The sequence below is a fragment of the Furipterus horrens genome, unplaced genomic scaffold, assembly GCF_987537825.1.
Source record: "Furipterus horrens unplaced genomic scaffold, mFurHor1.1.pri manual_scaffold_11, whole genome shotgun sequence".
NCBI classification, from domain to species: Eukaryota; Metazoa; Chordata; class Mammalia; order Chiroptera; family Furipteridae; genus Furipterus; species Furipterus horrens.
In genome coordinates, this window is record NW_028327181.1 from 68,487,995 (window position 1) to 68,508,559 (window position 20,565).

The following is a 20,565-nucleotide window of genomic DNA, read 5'->3' on the forward strand; positions in this document are numbered from 1 at the left end:
AAACCAGAGGCTGAAAGGAATCCTCCTGTGCTATATCACAATAGCCGCGCTCGATCCATTGGTGCCTGTAACTGTGGAAGGAAACAAGCACCTCGAGATGATCCCTCTGATATCAAGGCAGCTAACTTTTATCAGGTAGGCTGGATTATTTTCTTGTTTCTTTTTTTTCCTTTTTTTTTCTGTTAACTATCAATTGAGTAAAATCATATTTTCAGGAGTAAAATATCTAGAAAAATAAATGTGACTGCTGTGTGATATGTAAACAAGGGAAAGTTCTTGACATGTACTTATTTGCTTACTCATTAATTGTTGATCTAAACTTATGTCCCCACCCCCCACCCCCAGCCCACTTCTTCCTTTATAGCTTCTGGAAGAAAAAGGTTATGGAAAATTGGATTGTATCAATGTCCCAATATTTGAACTAAGTACTCCAGATCCTGCACCTGCCAAAAATGAATCTTCTGCCACTCCAGATGCAGGAACTGACAAACTTAAAGAAAAAGAACCTCGGACCCAAGGAGAGAGCACAAGCCTGAGTTTAGCTTTGAGTTTAGGCCAATCCACAGATAGTTTAGATACCTATTTAGTTTATCCATAAGCAGGAGGAAATAATCCAGAAGTTCATGGTCAAAGAGAAGTAAAATCTGAGAAGAGACCAAACTTGGTTGATCGACAGGCATCCACAGTTGAGTATCGCCCAGACATGCTGCATTCAAACTGCCTAAAGATCTGCTACCCAAATTCTCAATCTGGTCTTTGGTTAAACTAGGCCTTGCTAAGTCTTTCAACTTTCACACAGATTTAGACCAACAGGGCTTCATTCCAGGAGCAAACTATTTTATGCTTTGGGACATTGTCATCAGGACCAGAGCCGAAGATGAAGGAGACTTAGACACAAATTCTTGGCCTGCTCCTGTGGGGAACTGCTCCTTGTGGTTTAGGGAATTGTAGCCCCGGCCGGCCATGAGCCTGACTTGCCCCCCACCCCCACCCTGGCTTGTCTTTAAGTCTCAACAAAAGACTGCGCAGGAGACATAACTGAAAGCCACTCAGGATTTAAAGAATGCTTATTATGCTTTAGAACTTGCCCTGCTTTTCTTATCTCTTAGTTAAGTGTAAACAATCTCTAGCAAGGAATGTATGAAACCTTGCACTAATGCCAGTGTGGCATCAAGATGTTTAATAGACTCTGACACAGACTGGTCACTGTGCCCTGTGTACTGGTACTTGTAATCTGCTATTGTCAACTGTAATCCAAGTGCCTAAAAGCTATTGATGATTCATAAATTTTGACCTTGTATCTCCCATGCATACCCTTCTCAATGAAAAGCATGAAAGACAGAGGTCTTGTGCTATTCTCCACTAGAGGGAACAGCCGCCTCCCTTATCCCCCAGACAAAATACAGTGTTCTGGATAGATTTGTTTCCCTGTGGTTGTGAGACCTCTGCTGGACAGAGTAGTTTCCATCCGAGCCTGGGCGTTTGAGGCAACTCTGCCTTAGGCTCCAAATAAAGCTATTCCTGGAAAGAGAAGTGCAGTTATAATGGGAAGAGGAGGATGAGGAGATGACACAGCTCGAGCATCTGTTGGCTTTGAATATGAAGACTCTCGAGGTCAGAGGTTTATATGCTCAGGGCCTGACAAAGTAGTGAAAGTACTAGGAAGTGGACCAAAGGAATCAGCTGTAAAAGCCCTGAATAGTGATATGCCCTTATATATGCTGTCATTGTCTCAGGGCAGAGGGCTAAAACCACATTATGCTCAACTTACGGGGCTTTTTGTTGTGGTTCCTGATGCTCCTTTGCAGATAATACTAATGCCTCAAGTAGGAAATTGGCCCGTTCTGTCTTCAGAGACAAAAATGCTGTTGCCAGTGTTTGGGTTACTTTTTTTCCTTAATTTTATTTATTGATTTTAGAGGAGGAGGAATGTTGATTTGTTGTTCCACTTATTTGTGTATTAATTGATTATTTGCTTCTTGTGTGTCCTGACCGGAGATCAAACCCGCAACCTTGGCGTATTGGGACAACACCCTAGCTGAGCTACCTGGCCAGGGCCTGATGCTTGTTTTGATTGTTTTTAAAAAGTACAGGATAATAGCAAAGTAATTATTTAATTGAGCAGGCCTTAATTTTAAGTACTTTTTATACCTAATATTCTTTTTCTTGAAAAATAAATTATGTGTTAATCAGTTCATGCCATCAATTCACATCAATTGGCTGAGACAGAACTTGAAGTTAAAATTTGTAGAAAAGCAGGGTAATATTTGAGCCTAAATAATGACGTATTAGATATGACTAAAATTAGGAGTGTGCCCATTACCTACTAACCTATTGTTTGTTTAGGCGTTTACCTTTCAGGTGTTTCTTATTGAAAAATGAAAAAAATAATTCTATTTTTCTGTTTTTCAGGTATAACCAGGCCCACCACCATGTCCAGTATTCTACCCAGGAAAGCAAGAAATCACTCTCCCGCCAGATGGCCTCTGGGTTTTGAGATTTCCTTGTGCATATGTGACAGAGAGAGAACCATGTTTGCCCCCAAAGGAAAATGTGCAGTTAATGAGTTACGGGGTGCTCCATGGGATTCTTAAAGCAGTAGCACAGTAAGTGTGTTCCAGCCAGTTCATTTCTAGACTTGAGCTGGTTTTTGTTTCTGGTGTATACGGAGTTATTGATTTGGTATGTGTATACAGTGTTTTCTTGAACCCACAGTGGGTTTTGTTTACAGAAGCTCAGTATTTGGACAATAATTGTTCTACTGTTCCGTGATAACATTGATATTTATTGTCAGTGGGGCTACAACTCTCTAATAAACATCGGTCATTCTAGAAAAGGACTTAAAATATATGGTTGATACCTCTGTTTTCTCTTGTGTCTGTTTCACTGTCCATAATAAAACATGTTTCTATCAAAACTAAATGTTGCATAATCATGTTGAGCCAAAACTTTGTTACTGCTAAAATTATGTTTTATCTGGGATTTTCCTTAAGATGCTGTTCCTGAAATTATCTTGAAACAAGCCCTGTTGTTTGGTTTACAGTTTTGTTACCTGAGTTAGATTCTTCTATATTTTTTACCATTTTATTCTTGGACTGCTGAAATACTTTATTTTAAATGAGTGCTATCTGAGTTAAATCTTTTCAGTCCAAAATATTACACACTTTGTTCTTTAAAAATTTCAATACTATGAAACAATTTTTAAGTGATACAGATCTTATTAATCAATGATAACTTTCACGAGCATCAACCTGGTAACACTGGTATATCACCAATTAGATAAATGTGCAAAATGAGTTAACATACCAAAGTTTTAGAGTAATTGTTTATATTTTCCTAAACACATTGATTCTGAAATGCTGGGCAAATAAAATTGGAAATTTTAGTCTTAAAATATATGAAACATAACATTCGCATAATATGTCTTACTAATAGTTTAAAGCAGTTATGTAAGTTTTGATTAATAAGTGCAAATTAACCCTGACTGGTGTGGCTCAGTGGATTGAGTGCCAGCCTGTGAACCAAAGGGTTGTCAAATCAATTCGCAGTCAGGGCATATGCCTTGGTTGCAGGCCAGGTGCACAGTTGGGGGTGTACGAGAGGCAACCACACTTTGATGTTACTCTCTCTTTCTTCCTCTCTTCCTCTCTCCCTAAAAATCAATCAATCAATTAATAAATAAAAATATTTTAAAAAAGTGCAAATTGGCAGTTATAAAAATAGTCATGATGTTATAAAGTACAGTATAGGGAATATAGTTTGGGGGGGGGGTCTCACTCTGAAGAATTCAGGTGAGAGACAACGTGTGTAGTGGAAATAGCAAGTTTATTTATGAAATACACTTGAGCACAAAGCTGCAAGTGGGCACCCAGCTAGTCTGAGTGTACTGCCCATTGGGGTTTTAGGGGTTTTCTGCTCGTAGCCAGTTTCTAGGTTTCCCCTCCTCCCATTTTCAGACCTTGGGATTAATATACAGTTTAAAAGCCTTTTCCAGATAGTGGAAATGATACAGAAAGAATTTCAAGGGCTCCCCTCCTGTGCTCTCATGTTTTTTTTCCTTGTGATTTCTGGAACACCTGGCAATCTTACTAGACCAGACTCAGAACTGCTGAGTTAATGGGTGAGACATGTCTCTCTCCCACTCCCTGCTTTGATTGGCTATCCTGCCAAACAGATCCCTAGAAAATAATTGATTTGATTAATTGCATCATTTTTGCATTTGTGGTATATGATATGTAATAAATTTTATTTATGTTTTAAAATTAACTGACCTCATCTGGGGCTCTTCAAATTCCTCCTCTCTGGTGGTTTGTGGATCACCTATGGATAGCACAACTCCCTGGGGACATGGTTCAAAATATGCAGATTCTGTTCTGCCAGCTCCAAACTGTGAGTTAATTGTGGGCTCTGGCTGAGAAATCTTCATTTGTAAAGGTAGTAAGTAATTCTTTCATCTGCTAAAGATTAAGAAAAGTTCCAAAGTATATACCATTTTCAGTTAACTTTCTTTTAAGTTCCTCAATCGTTTATTATTATTTCAAAGCAATTTTAATTATGCTATTAGAGTTGTCCCAATTTTTTCCCTTTGCCCCCCTCCACCTGGTACACCCCTTCCCTCAAGCAATCACCCCCGTTAGTGCATGTCCATAGGTCAGGCAATTATGTTCTTCGGCCTATCCATTTCTTTTAATATTCTTAACATCTCACTGTCTATTTTGTATCTACCAATTATGCTTCTTAATCCCTGCACCTTTTCCCCCATTCTCCCTCTTCCCCCTCCCTGCTGATAACCCTCCATATGAACCACATATCTATGATTCTATTCATGTTCTAGTTGCTTGCTTAGTTTGTTTTTGTTTTTCTCTTTTTAGATTCAGTTGTTGATAGTTGTGAGTTTGTTGTCATTTTACTGTTCATAGTTTTGATCTTTTTCTTAAATAAGCCCCTTTAACATTTTATATAATAAGGGCTTGGTGATGATGAACTCCTTTAACTTTACCTTCTCTGGGGAGCACTTTATCTGCCCTTCCATTCTAAATGATAGCTTTGCTGGATAGAGGAATCTTGGTTGTAAGCCCTTGCTTTTCATCACTTTGAATACCTCTTGCCAGTCCCTTCTTGACTGCAAAGTTTCTTTTGAGAAGGTAGCTGATAGTCTTATGGGAACTACTTTGTAGGGAACTCTCATCTTCTCTTTTGTTGCTTTTAAGATTCCCTCTTGATCTTTCACCTTTGGCATTTTAATTGTGATGTGTCTTGGTGTTGTCCCCTTTGGGTCCAACTTGTTTGGGACTCTCTATTGGCTGTTTATTTCTTCCTTATGTTCCAAATCATTGATGTGAATCCTGACTTCCTTCCCTTCACTGTTGGTCCCTGTAGGCTTTTCTTTATTTCACTTAGTGTAGCTTTCATTTCTTTCCTTATTTATTTGCCATGCTCAATGAATTCTCTGAGCATCCTTATCACCAGTGTTTTGAATTCTGCATCTGATAGGTTGGCTATCTTTGTTTCGCTTTGTTCTTTTCATGGAGTTTTGTTCTGTTTTTTCATTTGGGCCATATTTCTCTGTTTACTCAACTTGGCAGCCTCCCTGTGTTTTTTTCTGTGTATTAGGTAGAGCTGCTTTAATTCCCTGTCTTGGAGCACCTGTTACGTTGTAAGGGGCAGAGTGTTAGGTATTGACCAGGGCGGGGCAACCTGTTCCACTGCTTTGTGGTGTTGTATGTTGGGGAGGGGTCTGAGATGGAACAATGCTACTTGCTCAGCACTCGCCCTGTTTCCAGTCACTTCCCTCACTTTCCAAATATGACTGGTGCCCCTCTAGCTGTTGCCCTGGTGGTGGTTCCCTGAGCAGATGGGTTTGAGTGCTTTCTAGGACTGTGGCGGCCCTCTGAACAGACAGACATGGGTGGTTTCTTCTCCCGTGCACCCCCACAGCTAGAAGCTATGAGGCTTTATTTTCCCAGCGCTGGGAACCTGCGCTTCAGGGTCTGGCCTGGGGCTGGGATCACTCCCCAGGTGTGAGTGTGGGACCACTCGTTCCACCAGCCGCCACCACTGCCTTGCTGCTGCCTTGCCACTGCCACACCGTGTCCTCTTCACGCCACCTCCCCATTTCTGCCACTCCTACCCAGCTGGATGAATATTTACTCTTTAAATTCTTAGTTGTTAGACTTCCATACAGTTTGATTTTCTGGCAGTTCTGGTTGTTCTTTGTTTTGAGGTTAGTTGTGATCCTTCTTATGATTGTGCAAGGAGGTGAAGTGTGTCTACCTATGCCTCCATCTTGGCCGGACATGTGAGCTAACTTTTTATTAATCAAGAGATGAGAGAAGATTTCTCATACACACTAATCACTGGAGTTCAAAACCATTCCTGAGGGGTAGTTGGAGTCTATTAGTTTCCTCAAACTGCTATAACAAAGTACCATAAACTTGGCTTAAACAACAGAAATTTATCCTCTCACAGTTTTGGTGTATAGAAGTCCAAAATTGAAATGTTGCAGTCCAATGTTTGTGTCCCTCTCCCTCAAACTCATATGTTGAAACCTGACCACCCAATGCAATAGTATTATTTCTTTTGGCAAGTAATTAGGGTTAGATGAGATCATGAGTGTGAAGCTGACATTCACTTCCCTTTGAAGGCCTAGCAAACAATACTTAGGACTGTTAGCTGTGTATATACTGAGATTACAATTTGTGGTTGCGTTTACTTTAAAAGGCACACATGACATTTTATTTTTCTTAACGACATTCAGTCTACCTTGTATATACCTTGTCCTGTCTTTATATGAAATTAAGGATTCTACTTCCTTATGTTAATCTATGTCCCCTACATTTTTAGCAAAATGTTTTGCATGTAGCAGTAGCAGGTGCTCATCAAAGACTGGTTGGATAAATGATTGTTAGTAGGTGATAACTTGTAACAGATGAAGTTTTGATCATTCTTCTGTGAGTGCCATAATTCTAAATATTTTGTATTTGGGAAACTAAAACTTTATCTAATTAGATTTTATAGGCAATTCGACCAGTGAATGTTTTGAGTAGCAGACTTAGTATGCTTTGAGTTGCTATTTCATGTTGCTTGCCAGGCATTTTTGTTCATTGGATGTGGTGTTAAGTTGTTGGATGTCTACCTTTGTGAGACACAGTATTCCTCAAGATTAAGATAAAGGGATAACACACTTGGTGTTCTCAACTTTTAGAATATGTCCACTTGCCAAGTTGAGTAACAGTGCATGACAGCGAGTTGTCTAGGCTAAACACCAGTTTCATTAGTTTTTTGTTTTTGTTTTTTTGTGACGTGTACTTCCAGACAATAAAGGCTGGAAGAAAGCTGTCAGGTAAATGTGTGTATGTGTGTATGCTTTGTAAGTAAAAACATTCTAGGGCTGGTTTAAGATACTCCAAAAGCACATTAACAAATGTGGTTGGTGGATTGGAATCCTGCTGTAGTGTCAAGGCTAAAAGACTAATATCCTTTACTGGTACTTTATATTCATTCTATAGACTAGAATGATGGTTTAAGTACTAACATACTAAATTCCTAGTATAAGAAATAACTCATTCCTCTAGCCATCTATTGAGTACTTTGTAGCTAATATAGCTGTTGATGGTGCAAAGACATTGACTGACGTCACTAGCTTAATTTTCTAAAATTATAGATTTAAAAAGTCTTATTCACTGGAGATTAAGTGTTTTCCTTTTTTGGAGAAAACTTTAAATGGGTATGTAAAGTACTCCGATGACATTGTTGTATGGCTGCCAACTTGTTAGTACAAAATCAAAATCATCTTGCTTTGCATAAGGTAGAGGTACTTGGCTGAATAAGGCTTTTATTTATTTTTCTTGATAAAATTCAAAGTTATTTCAGCCTATAGGTTTTATGACCTATTTTTCCAGTACCCTGAGAAGGCTGGTCTGGAAAACCTATTTAGAATAGGTATTTAGTAAAGTACTGACAGTACCTTGAAATCAAACATTTGCTAATTAAAGAAAAATTAACTCATAGTTGAAATAGAATAGTTCTTTCATTTCACTTGTGTGAGCCTGCTGAGAATACTTATGTGGAATTTTGAATTTGGAACCTCTGATGGCTACAGAAACAAAAGCTCTGGTGTCGTCCTGGGCTTGAAGAAGCCTGTCTTCCTTCGAATTATGTGAGGAGGGGATTCCATACTGATGCTAAATTTTCAGAAACCTAATTCTAGCAAGAGAGTCATCGCTGCATGAGGCCAATCCTGGAATCAGTTTCCTTTAGAAACCAGTACTATGTGCTAGACACTGGGAATAAGATGCAGCTCTTCTCTCTTGGAGTTTATGGGCCAGACGTTGTGCCAGACAGTAATTTATAAAATAGAATATAAAAGGGGCTGTGAAGGAAGCAAATTGGGTGCTAGTTATAGTGTCTGAAGAAAATGGTTTAATGTGCCAGCTTTCACGCCGGAGTGTCTTCTCCACATGTGCGCACAGGGCTGGCCTCAATTGCTCACTATCAAAGCCCATCTGCAGAAATTTTGGAGTCGTCCCTGACTCAGTGGTAGCCCCCACCTAACAGAGTGGCAAGTGAAGAATCAGACGTGGGTTCTGAGAATTTCCAGGAAATGACAACATTTTAGAACTGTAAAGTGTGTCCCCTTCCCAGCCACCCACACTGATGTTCATTCTGTAGGTCAGCTACTTTTTAAAAAGCAGTGTAGCCAAAGGGCAGAAGAATGTCACTCAGATTTCAGCTTTAAGGGGGAGTTCAGGTTGCAGGAGCTTGACCAGCACTTGGGAATTTCCTGGAATGCCAGGCCCTGTGGCTTCCTTGGGAAGCTCTGCAGCAGGCACCTCTGCCCCCGCAACTTCCCACCCTCTTTACCGCCCGCATCCACCGCCCCTGGCTGCTGGCGTCCGTGGCCGCCAGGTGTGCAGCCCAGTTCTGCCTCACTGTGAGGGGGAAGGGGAGGCCCGTCAGGAGGGAGCTGTCCTCTCTGCAGAAAAAAGGACCCCTTGGTCCCCAGTGATTCTGGAGAAAAAGGCTGGCTCTTCTGTAGTACTCTCACCCCAGACTAATATAACTGCCTAAAGGTTGGAACCTGAGGTGGGGGAGGGGTGCTTTCTTGCTAAGGGGCACGTGCATGATATGGCTGCCAACTGTGACACAGCTGCCAACTGTGACACGCTGCCAATTGTGACATGGCTGCCAATTGTAGGCTCCTGCTCAGTGCGTGCGCCTGTACCTCATTTGTCTGGGTCTCATTGCGCTGCCCCAGACACCCCCGCTCCCGACACCAGATCGCTCACTGTGCCCTGGGCCCCCAGGTCACTCACTGTGCCCCATCCCCTCCGGGTCACTCCTTGTGCCCCAGCTTTCCTGGGTTGCTCATTGTGTCACCCGGACCTCTGCTGGCATGTCCGGGCTGCACCTCTGGGCCCCACTGATTGTTGTACAATTGCAGCTGTTGTGGCTGCTGGCCGAAGCATCGCCAATGTATGATGCGAAGTTGACAACGGACAACTTCCTAGACAGAAAAACATTTTCAACACTTCAGGAGATCCTAACTCAGGAACCAAAAGCCCCTGAGATGAGAGAACCTCCTGAAGCTATGAAGGAGCAAGACAGCTCAGCTCTGCTCCAACGGCCTCTTTACCCGTGGAACAATGCAGACCCTTCCACAGGCCTGCAGAAGTTTCCAGCTCAGCCTCCCAAGTATAATAAACATATTAAGGTGACAGGTCGACCTTCGGACCCGGAGCTCACCGTAAAGCCAGAGGCTACTGTGGAGGCTGAACGTCTGACATCCCCACCGCTGGCCACAGCTCCTCCGAAACACCCTGAGGAGACACTTCCACATCCAGAGACTGTTCAGCCCCAGAAGCCATTCTGGCTCAACGGTCGACCACCAGACCTGAAGCTCACCATCAAGCCAGAAGCTACTCTGGAGGCTGAATATCTGACACCCCTGCAGCAGGCCACAGCTTCTCCGAAACACCCTGAGGCGACACTTTCACATCCAGAGACTGTTCAGCCCCAGAAGCCATTCTGGCTCAACGGTCGACCACTGGACCTGAAGCTCATCATCAAGCCAGAAGCTACTGTGGAGGCTGAACATCCGACACCCCTGCAGCAGGCCACAGCTCCTCTGAAACACCCTGAGGCTATACTTTCACATCCAGAGACTGTTCAGCCCCAGCAGCCAATCTGGCCTGAGGTAACAGGCCAACATTCGGACCTGGAACTCACGATAAAGCCAGAAGCTACTGTGGAGGCTGAACATCTGACACCCCTGCAGCTGACCACAGCTCCTCTGAAACACCCTGAGGCTATACTTCCACATCCAGAGACTGTTCAGCCCCAGAAGCCATTCTGGCCCAAGATAATAGGTCGATCTTTGGACCCGAAGCTCACCATAAACCCAGAAGTTACTGTGGAGGCTGAACATCCGACACCTCTGCAGCAGACCACAGCTCCTCCAAAACACCCTGAGGCTATACTTCCACATCCAGAGACTGTTCAGCCCCAGAAGCCAATCTGGCTCAACGGTCGACCACCGGACCCGAAGCTCACCATCAAGCCAGAAGCTACTCTGGAGGCTGAACGTCCGACACCCCTGCAGCAGGCCACAGCTCCTCCGAAACACCCTGAGGCTATACTTCCAATTCCAGAGACTGTTCAGCCCCAGAAGCCAATCTTGCCTGAGGTAACAGGCCTACATTTGAACCTGGACCTCACCATAAAGCTAGGAGCTACCGTGGAGGCTGAACATCCGACACCCCTGCAGCAGGCCACAGCTCCTCCGAAACACCCTGAGGCAACACTTTCACATCCAGAGACTGTTCAGCCACAGCAGCCAATCTGGCTCAACGGTCGACCACCGGACCCGAAGCTCACCATCAAGCCAGAAGCTACTGTGGAGGCTGAACATCCGACACCCCTGCAGCAGGCCACAGCTCCTCCGAAACACCCTGAGGCGATGCTTCCACATCCAGAGACTGTTCAGCCCCAGCAGCCAACCTGGTCTGAGATAACAGATCCCTCTTGGGACAAGCAGTTTATAAGGGCCCATCAAGCAGTGTCATCTGAGGCAGGGCTTCCAATGCCTGAACAGAATACCATCATCAATATATGTGAGCTCTGTTCCTGCCAAAATGAGACGCTGTCTTGTTCTGGCCTCGGCCCAACGCAGAAGCTCCACAGAGTGCCTGTGCCAGACCCCGACACGTACAATGACACCTTCACCACCTTGTAAGAATTGCCTTTCATCCTTTGTTCTCCGCAACCTGCCTGACCTGCCAGCCTTCTCCTCCTGGTCTCCCTGGGCCGTCCTCATCTTCTCAAACCCACACTGACTACTTCCTGCTTTTATATTTTGTTTGTCATCTAGTCCTTATCTTCATTCCCCTTCTTACTATTGTTTCCTCCTACGTATTTTTCCTTAGTGATTTTTCTTTAGCCCCATCACTTCATATCTTAACCCTCTACTCTCCGCCCACTTTTACGCCATCCTCTTTACAGCTTCGTGGCCCTCTCCGAATCTCATTGGTGGTGATACAACAAATTGGATAAGAGAAGAGATTCTAGAGCCAGAGTGCCCGAGTTTGAATGCAGTTATGCCATATATTAGTGTTTGGATTCAACTTCATCATCCGTAGAGTCAAGATTATGATAGTTATCATCTCTTAGGATTGTTGTGAGATTTAGATGAGTTCACTTATGTCAGTGCCTATCATATATGCAGTTATACCCAGAACTCACATTTGCCACCTGGCTTCTAAATATATCACCCATTCTGTGTCCAGCCAGGGCTAAGTACTATGGGAGCCACAGAAGTATGACATTGTCTATGAAACATGACAATGACAGGTGGGAAGAAAGGGAATATGACTAAAAAGGGAGATGATATATAGTTAAGTACTAAAAAAGATACAGGCCAGAGGTGGTATAATTCAGCAGAATCTGTAGTCACTGGCCTATGGAAGTCGGAAGACTGCATGGCTAAGCTATAACTTTAACTGGGACTTAAAGGTGCCTGTGGTTTGTTACATAGAGGAAAAATAATGAGTACAGTCTTGGCAGCAGCATGGCTGCAGGAACGATCAGGACTTATCAGGCTAGTCTTGCTGTCAAGAATTGGTTTAGGAAGCGGTGAAAAATATGCTTATGAAAAACTTTGGCTCTAGGAGTTTGGAAATTGCACTGAGACTGGGAGAGCCCCTGAATGTTTTCAAGTGAGAGAGACAGGTGGTAAAAATAAGAGGGTTATTTTAAATTCCATATGTAGAGTGATCTCAAGAGGAAAGTTTGATTTAGGGAGACCAGTAGAATACTTGAGCAAAATCTAGCAGTAAAGCGAGAAGAGTGGTTGTGATAGGAGGAGAAAGAACATCCTGGGAACAGTGTAAAGAAAAACCGACAGGCTGTAGTAACTGGCTGGAGTTGGGGAATGGGATGTACAGGAAAGATAAAAATCAAATACGACCCTGTAAAGTTTCTGTCCTGGGTGATGAGGAGAACCACAGTGGTGTACGAGGTGGACAAAGAGCAGTTGGAGAGGAGAGCCAGAATGAAGGAGACAAGTTCAGACTGGGCAGTTTTTATTGGGGAGCCGAAAGCAACCAGAAGGATTCTAGTTGGGTGGAAGTGTCCACTGTGCAGAGGGACAGACAGGGACCCGTTTGACTTTTCTCACCTTCCTGGGAAACGTGCATATAAACTGGATAGGTAAGTTGTCACTGAGGGACAAGGACAAAGCTAAAGGTGAAGATTCAAAGTCACCCAGAGTTAGTGGTTGAGACTGAACCTTGGGAATTTCACAGCTTCTATTAAACACTTGTAATTCATGGGTACAGCCTCCCTGTGTTGTTGGTGTTGGTGTTAAAGTCACAGAAGCACACAGGACAAATGTGAAAATCCCACACAGCACTTTCCGCCACTCCTGTTACCACTTTGGCATGTGTCTGTTCTTGCAATCTCTCTCTTTCTTCTTTTCTTTTTCTTTTGCAATTTCCCCCCTAAAGAGGTAATACTTTACTCCTTGCTCAGTGATTTGTGCTTTTCCTTGTCAAATATGTCTGTGAGATCTTTCCATATCAGTCCTTCTCATTTGTAATTGCCCTTATCTTTCTAACACCTGGAAAGATTCCCACAGAGGGCACTGACCCAAAGTTTTGCTGTGGCCTGGCTGACACAAGGTTTCTTTATGTTAATTGGCTGATAATGATAAGTTTTTCTGTTGAATTATTATTTTTGCATTGGTTTGTACAAGGAGTCATTTTAGACACAGGTGGTTTGGGAGAAAATGCATTCAAAGTAATTAACTGGCATTACCTAGCCTAGATAATAAATTGAGGTTCTGAGGAGATGCCTCATGGTTTGTGCCAGGGGCCCCACATTATGTCTTTATTAATTTGTGCAGACTGGGAGAGCTGATAGCTGTGGAAATTAGAAAGCTGGTATTTTCTGCATTTGATTAATCCCCACAAGCTTGCCATGACTGTTTTAATTACTGTTTGTTCTTTTCCTGCCTATTTAAAGATATTAACTGTGTTTCTTTGCAGCAATTTAAAAGGCAACTCTATTTCTCACCTTGATAAGTATTCATGGAGGTTCTTCCATACAACTGAGAAACTGTGAGTATATTCTCTCCAAAAATGAATACAAACAAACAAACCTGACTGCACTGTAAGATCCTTCTTAGTCCCCAATTTTGAGGTCAGTAGCTCTGAGAAAAGGTATTCACCTCCATATCATAAATCAACCTCTATTGATTCCAAGTCTGTGTTTATTTTAAAAATTAAATTGGCAGGCCCTCTTTAAAATGAATCAATTTAACCTTATTCTTCACTGTAACAAGTAATACATGTTTATATTCTCAGTATATAAAAATGAAATACAGGTATAGTGAAACCTTCGCTGCCGCCCTCGTCCCCCACCCTTAAGGTGAGGCTGTTCTGAGCTGTTTACTGTGTGCCCTTGCAGACCTTTCCCCGTGCCTTTGCCTACATACTGATAGCACAATAGGCATGTTGTATGATTTTCATTTTTTTTTTTCTTTTTACATAAACGGTAACAACTTGGTCCTTCCACCTCTTGCTATGTCTTAGATTTGTTTCCTTCCTGGTTAACCAATTCATTTAAACTCCTGCATAATATTCTACAGGATGGGTGTGTTACAGTTAAAAATACCCCTATTGATGGATGTTTAGATTACGTCTAGTTTTCCTGTTGCACGTATTGCTGCAATGAACATTCTTGTACATGCATCTTTGTGAACATGGACAGGCTTTCTGCAGAATAGATATTTAGAAATGAAATTGTTGGGGTGAAGACTATACTGATATAACATTTTAACTGCCCTCAAAGAAGTTGTGCCAACTTATGCTCCAGTCAGTAGTAGGCCACGACAGCATTCATTTCCAGCACTGATAGTCTCCATTTTTTGGCTGATGCAATGAGTGAATAAAAGGGGTCCCATCTGAATTTGAATTTTTCTGATTACTTGTAAATTTAACTGAAGAGTATCATGCGTAGTGAAATAAGCCAGGTGGTGAAAGAAGAATACCATATTATCTCACTTCATACAGGAACCTAATGAGAAAACAAACCAATGAGCAAAGTAGAACCAGAGACATGGAAACAAGGAACAGGCTGACAGTGACCAGAGGAGAGGCGAGAGGGGGAAAAGGGGGGAAAGAAGGGGAAGGGTCTAGTGAAGAAACTAGTGTAAATGACCCATGGACATGGACAACATGGAGGGGGTTGGCTGTGGGAGAGGGCTGGGGGTGGGCAGGGCAGGGGAGAGCAGTGGGGGGGGGGGAATGGGGACAATTGTAAGAGAACAACAATTTTAAGAAATCTTTAAATATTGAACATTTATATTTCTTCTCTGATTTTGCCCTGTCCTTTTTTGCCTATTTTTCTTTTATCTTTTTAAAATCAATTTGTATAAAAGTCAGTTTAGGTATACAAGTAGTTTGGGAAAAATATTTACATTCAAAGTAATTAACTGGCATTTTTTATGACAAATTTGTGTGTCATATTATTAGTTCAACTCGAATAGATGTCATAAACGACCTCTGAGTTAATAATAAGAGACCTACTAGCCATAGTAATCTAAAAATAGGGTTTATGATCACCCTCTAAGATATCTTATTGGTAACGAAAAATGCTAGAACCAGGCAGGTGTTTTTTTTTTTAACTTATGAATTTCTTTGAAATTATAGATAGTTTATATTTTTCATGATAGAGTCTGAATTGGAAATTTTATTTCCCAAACTTGTAAGAAAAACGGAAGTCATTTAGCACAAGAAATAAATAAGATTGGTTTTCTTTAAGGAGTAGAGAGAACGGGGTAGTCTGAAAGATGGTGTAGGAGAAAAAACTTTGGATTGTGTAACTATATACCTTTGGGATTTTGAGCCATGAGAAATATACATTACACATTTTTTAAGGTAAAAATTAGACATTACTTTAAAAAAAAATGTGTTTGGGATCTTATAGACAATAGCATGAATCTGGGAAGTGTTGAAGATTTCTAAGTCAGCTTGAGATTTCTACCTTATGCGGGAGAGGTCTCTAACGTAGGGTCAATAGGCTCCCCAGAGCAGGATTTCTTCAACTTTTTGTTTTTTCCTTTAGTCTCTTTGGTGATTGGCAGAAGCCTCTGTTCTTGGGGACTATGTTTTTAAATGAAATAGAAAAACAATAAAAAATAAATTTAAAAAATATATAAGAAAATAAAGGAAAACTATTACTGAAAAAAAGTTTTCAAATATTTTTTAAAGCTATTGATATAGTAATAGATCTGCTTCTCTTAACATACTAAGAAACGAGCTATAGTGGTAGATCTAATAACTGGTTATAACTTCTAAGTAGTGATGTGAATGACATCTGCAACAAATATGTGATTTGAAAATACGCATACAGTTTTAAGTGATTTAGGGAGGTACAATTTTTTCCAATGTTTTACATTTATGAAAAGGTTTACTATAAACATTGTTGGACATGGCAGTTTTTTTGCTTTTTCTTTCTGGACCATTTCTATGGAAATATGAAAGCGTGAGGTGAGAAAGGGAGGTGAGAAAACAATGAATCAGAGCATCACCCCTGACCATTCCCGCTGCATACACATTCTGGCCATCACTGCTGTTCCTTATAATGTGGTGAATTTCAAGTTGAGGCCAGGGTCTTTGATGCCTTTTTAGGACTCCAAGACTTGTTTGTTGGAATTAAAGTCTTTGTGTTTTTATTTTCATGTTTGTTTGTTTTTAAAGGTAACTATATCTGTGTCATCTGAACTACCTTATAACTGAGAACAGTCCCTGATCTTAGTTGTTGAGTTTCTGGGCCGTAATATTTTGCCATATGCTATGAGTAAAGAATTAAGCTTTGGGGTAGAATGATGCTACAAGATGCGGTTATAAAAATATGTGGCCAACAGACATTGAGCGAAAGCAGAATGTTTCAAACGCTGAACTTGATGGAAATGGCTTCACAAGGCAACACAGCACCTCCTCCAATCCCCAAGGCTCCTGAAGGGGGCACCACCTAATGTCATGTGCAAGGAGCGCGGAGTCTCCTGCAAGAGACACCCACGTTGACGTTTGGCAGAGCTGCTTCCGTACTGGCTCTCTACCACTCCCTCGCTCCGTTCTTGGAGGCACTGGCCCTGTGCCTTTCTGCTCCTCACATGTAGGAAATGAGTGAAACTCCCCTCACTCCCCACCCCTAACCCCAAGCATGTCCCTCGTCGTTACTGAGAGACTAGATAAAGCAAAGGCCTTCACATTCCTTGGGCAGACCAGGTGTCAGGCTTGTCTGTGGCTCATTCCTGTTCCCTTCCTCTTTCATTATGGAGAATTCTGGCCAGATCGCTCAGTTTTCTAATTTATTCAACTGTCATTTCTGCTGCGCATATACTGAGCATTGTTTTTATGAATGACAACACTCCATTTGTATAAGGCTGAGTTCATTCTTTTCAGTGGATGTGCTGGCTGCTTACAGCTCTCTGAGGATATTAATTGTGCTATCCTGAAGTCCTCTTGTGCTTCCTCCGTTAACTCCGTATCATTGGCTATAAACTCTTATGTTTGCTTTCGTTTTCTGTCCAGGCTTCTCCATATATATTTCTGTGTCGTAAATAATTGTAGTTATTTTGCCTTTTGATCCAGAAATAACCTTTTTATTTTTCAGAATCTTGAGTAACAATAAGTTAAAAGAAATTCATAAGGACTCATTTCAACGTCTTTTGTTCCTCAAGTCTTTGTAAGTTAATTGTTTTTATTTATAATTTTTTAGTTATATTATCTATAAGATACATAGGGGTTCAGATTAGATAATCTTTACAATTTCTCCCAGCAATAAAATGCTACAATTCTGTAAGTGTGGATAGGGCTTCCAGCCTATCTTGAGCATTTATTATCCTCAATGCATTTTCAATTTTTTAATCATATAAACAAGATATAGGTAGGAAATTGTCTCCAGTTATAGAGGAAAAGTGGTAATAATGTCTGAGTACTTATACACACCCATATGAACCTTGTTATATAAGTATTCATATATCATCTGCCTGTATTTACATTTAATTTAGGGCCCATGGATCAAATAGAGCCTATGGTATGTTTCCATACAGCCCATAAGTTAAGAATACTTTTTACACTTTTAAAGGGCTGTAAACAAAAAAAAGGAAAGAAAGAAGCGAAGAAGAATATGCGAGACAGACTGTCTGTGGCCTGCAAGGCCTAAAATATTTACTGTCTGCCTTTACAGAAAAGGTTTTAAAATGTTAATTTAGTAAAATGAGAAGCATTCAGGTTAACCTCAAATTGTCTCCTAAAGGACAAGAAAATATGGAACACTTACATTAATTTGAATGCTATTAACCCAGAAATTTTCAATAATTTAATCTAAATTAGATTAACATTTACATATCAAATGTTTAACTAAGTAGATGAACTATGTAAACAATATTGTTATGAACATGTTAAGTTACCAGGAGAGCAGATTTGGTGTTCAGGATTTTAATGTTTAAAATGATGGTTAAGTGGTATACTTAGAAATGTCTACACCAAATAAGCTTATGAGAAATGCCTCTAACTTCACTAATTACAAAATAAAGATCTCTCCAGCCTCCTGGCCAAGGAAGAAACGCTTGCCTAGTGATTCCATTTACTTAGAGATAAAGGAGATGTCCTTTGCTATAAGAACTCAATTCTTATTGTTTGTCCATGGCATTCAGAGATGTGTATGTCATTAATTTTTTGAAGCTAATTAATGATGCTTTTTAGCAAATAGATGCTTTTTGAAAATATAGAAGGCTTAAGGGAAGTGGGTAGAAAGAGCCTCATGAGGCACTAAAAATAGTCCTTTGAATTATGAAACTTTTCAAGTCTCAGGGCATAAGCACTTTTGAATTGGTCTTCTGGGGTATCTCGCCATCTGGGTTCCAAACCTTACAAACAGGAGGAAGACAAATGAGGTAACTAACTGCTCAATCGATTAGGTCATTCATCCTTTCTGCTGTGAAATACTTTGTAAGCTAATTATTCCATGCCGGCCTAAGTATTCCCATTCATTAAAAAAGGCCAACCAACAAACAAGCTAAAAAAGAATATGCCAAGCACTGTCGCTAGTATTGTAGGCGCAAATATGGGTAAGACATGGCTTCTGCCCTCTGGTAACTCATGATCTCACAGGGAAAATGAACATGCAAGCTCATACCACAATGCACTAGTACTAAACAGAAGACAGTGCTGCAGAGGCACATAGAGGGAGCCATAAAATAATAAAACCACATTTCCTTTACAACACTTATTTTTCTCCCTCTACTCCCCAGCTATTTGTTTATTTTATAAATATTTGAGTTTACATATGTTCATGTGCCACTTTTAAACATGGTAGACAGTGCAGGTGAGCAAGACCTCATCCATCCTTTCAAGGAGTTTATGCTCAGAGGAAATAGGATGCAAGAATAACTGTATCAAAAAGAAGAAATGGAGATGGGCAATGAGAAATATGAATTGGTTTTGGAACACAGCAGAGGGAAAAGACACTTCAAGTTGGATCAGCAAAGATGTTACTAGAGCAATGCTGTTTGAAGACGACCTTGAAGGGCCCTTAGGGATCATCACACAGACATCTTGGATGGAATAATCTTGCAAAAGGAGCGTGGGGAAAGGCAAAATACAGTAAAAATACCTTGAGTGCCTGTGGAGTACAGCTAGGAAGAACAGAATATTAGAGCCAGATCTTCTAGGGCTTTGAAGGCCAAGCCAAGGATAACATGCCAGGCTACCATGTTATCACACCTGTGCTGTAGGGCAAACTTTCGCCTGCAACAGAATCACTTGAAGAGCCCGTTAAAACTCAAGCTCCACCCCCACAGTTACTGATTCAGTCGGTCCAGAGTAGGGCTGGGAATCTGCATCTTCAATAAGTTCCCAAGTGATGCTGGCCGGTACTGGAGAACCACTTCCAGAGTGTTAATGTGCAGGATGGATTAGAAAGGGAGAGACTAGAAATGGAAACACCAGTGAGAAGACAGTTATACTCATCTAGGTGAATAGTGAGGGACTAAGCTGGAATCAATGGAAATAAGAGGAACTCTAGACAAGAATGGGTGTTTTCAAATAAAAATCCAGTACCATTTTGGTTTTTTGTTTTCCCACCACTGTACAACTGAAGCAATTAAATTCATGGGTTATTAAAGCCATGTAAAATAAAAAACGAATTTCTGCTAAAACAATAGAAGTATCGTTCTGAATTAGTTCAAAGTTCTGAATTTTAAAAAGTAGCAACTTTCTTTTTAGTTATGTGAAAAGAGATCTTTTATTTCTTCTGGTATTGAATTGGCCTAGAAAAACAGAACTAAGCCAGGAAGGTGTGTAAGTGTGAGGCTATTTCTTTTTCATACTAGAAATTTGTAATTAAATATAAAGATAAAAGCTTTCAGCTTATAATTTAAGTTTGATGAGGCCACGAAATGTCATCTAATCAATTCTTCTCTCAGAAAAGATTATCTTCAAAATTTATCAAGATCTATAGTTGTATATTTTCTTTATAAAGATCATGAGGGTGAGATTGTTCAGGGAGGGGAGGGCAGGTTTACGAGCTCTGGAAGGTTCAAATCCCAATTCCTAAGGTTCAGAGTTTAGACTAAAGCTACGTATTCAATATTATCATTCCAACCTCTACCAATTATTTCTACTATTTAGGTATCTAATAGCTAATTCAGGCAATATCTCTCCTTTACTTTTTTCTAGAGATTTATCTGGCAATAATATAAACTTTATTGGGAAGAAATGTTTTGAAGAAATGCCTTTTCTGGAAGTTCTGTAAGTTATAACTATAACTTCATTATGTCTAGAATTTTTATAAAACTTAATTGTAAATCTCTTTGTTATTTCTTTTGAAGTGAGATTAAAATTGTATTAGTAGAAAGCTACTAAAGTTATGTAGCAAGTCGTTTTTGTCTCTAGCCCAGACTAGTGTGAGAATTATCTCACAGATCGGAATGACGCATTCTACAGCAGTGATTCTCAGCCAAGGCGGTTTTGCACCCAGGTGACACTTGGCAATATCCAA

General features: G+C 40.8%; 1 long non-coding RNA gene across 1 annotated transcript; it reads left to right on the forward strand.

Moving 5' to 3' along the window:
• On the forward strand, positions 1–20,310 carry LOC149998152 (uncharacterized). The gene is made up of 5 exons (XR_016514038.1): positions 1–135; positions 2,413–2,606; positions 13,542–13,613; positions 17,176–17,247; positions 20,244–20,310. It is a non-coding gene; the product is annotated as an uncharacterized LOC149998152 (long non-coding RNA).
• The last annotated feature ends 255 nt before the right edge of the window (positions 20,311–20,565 follow it).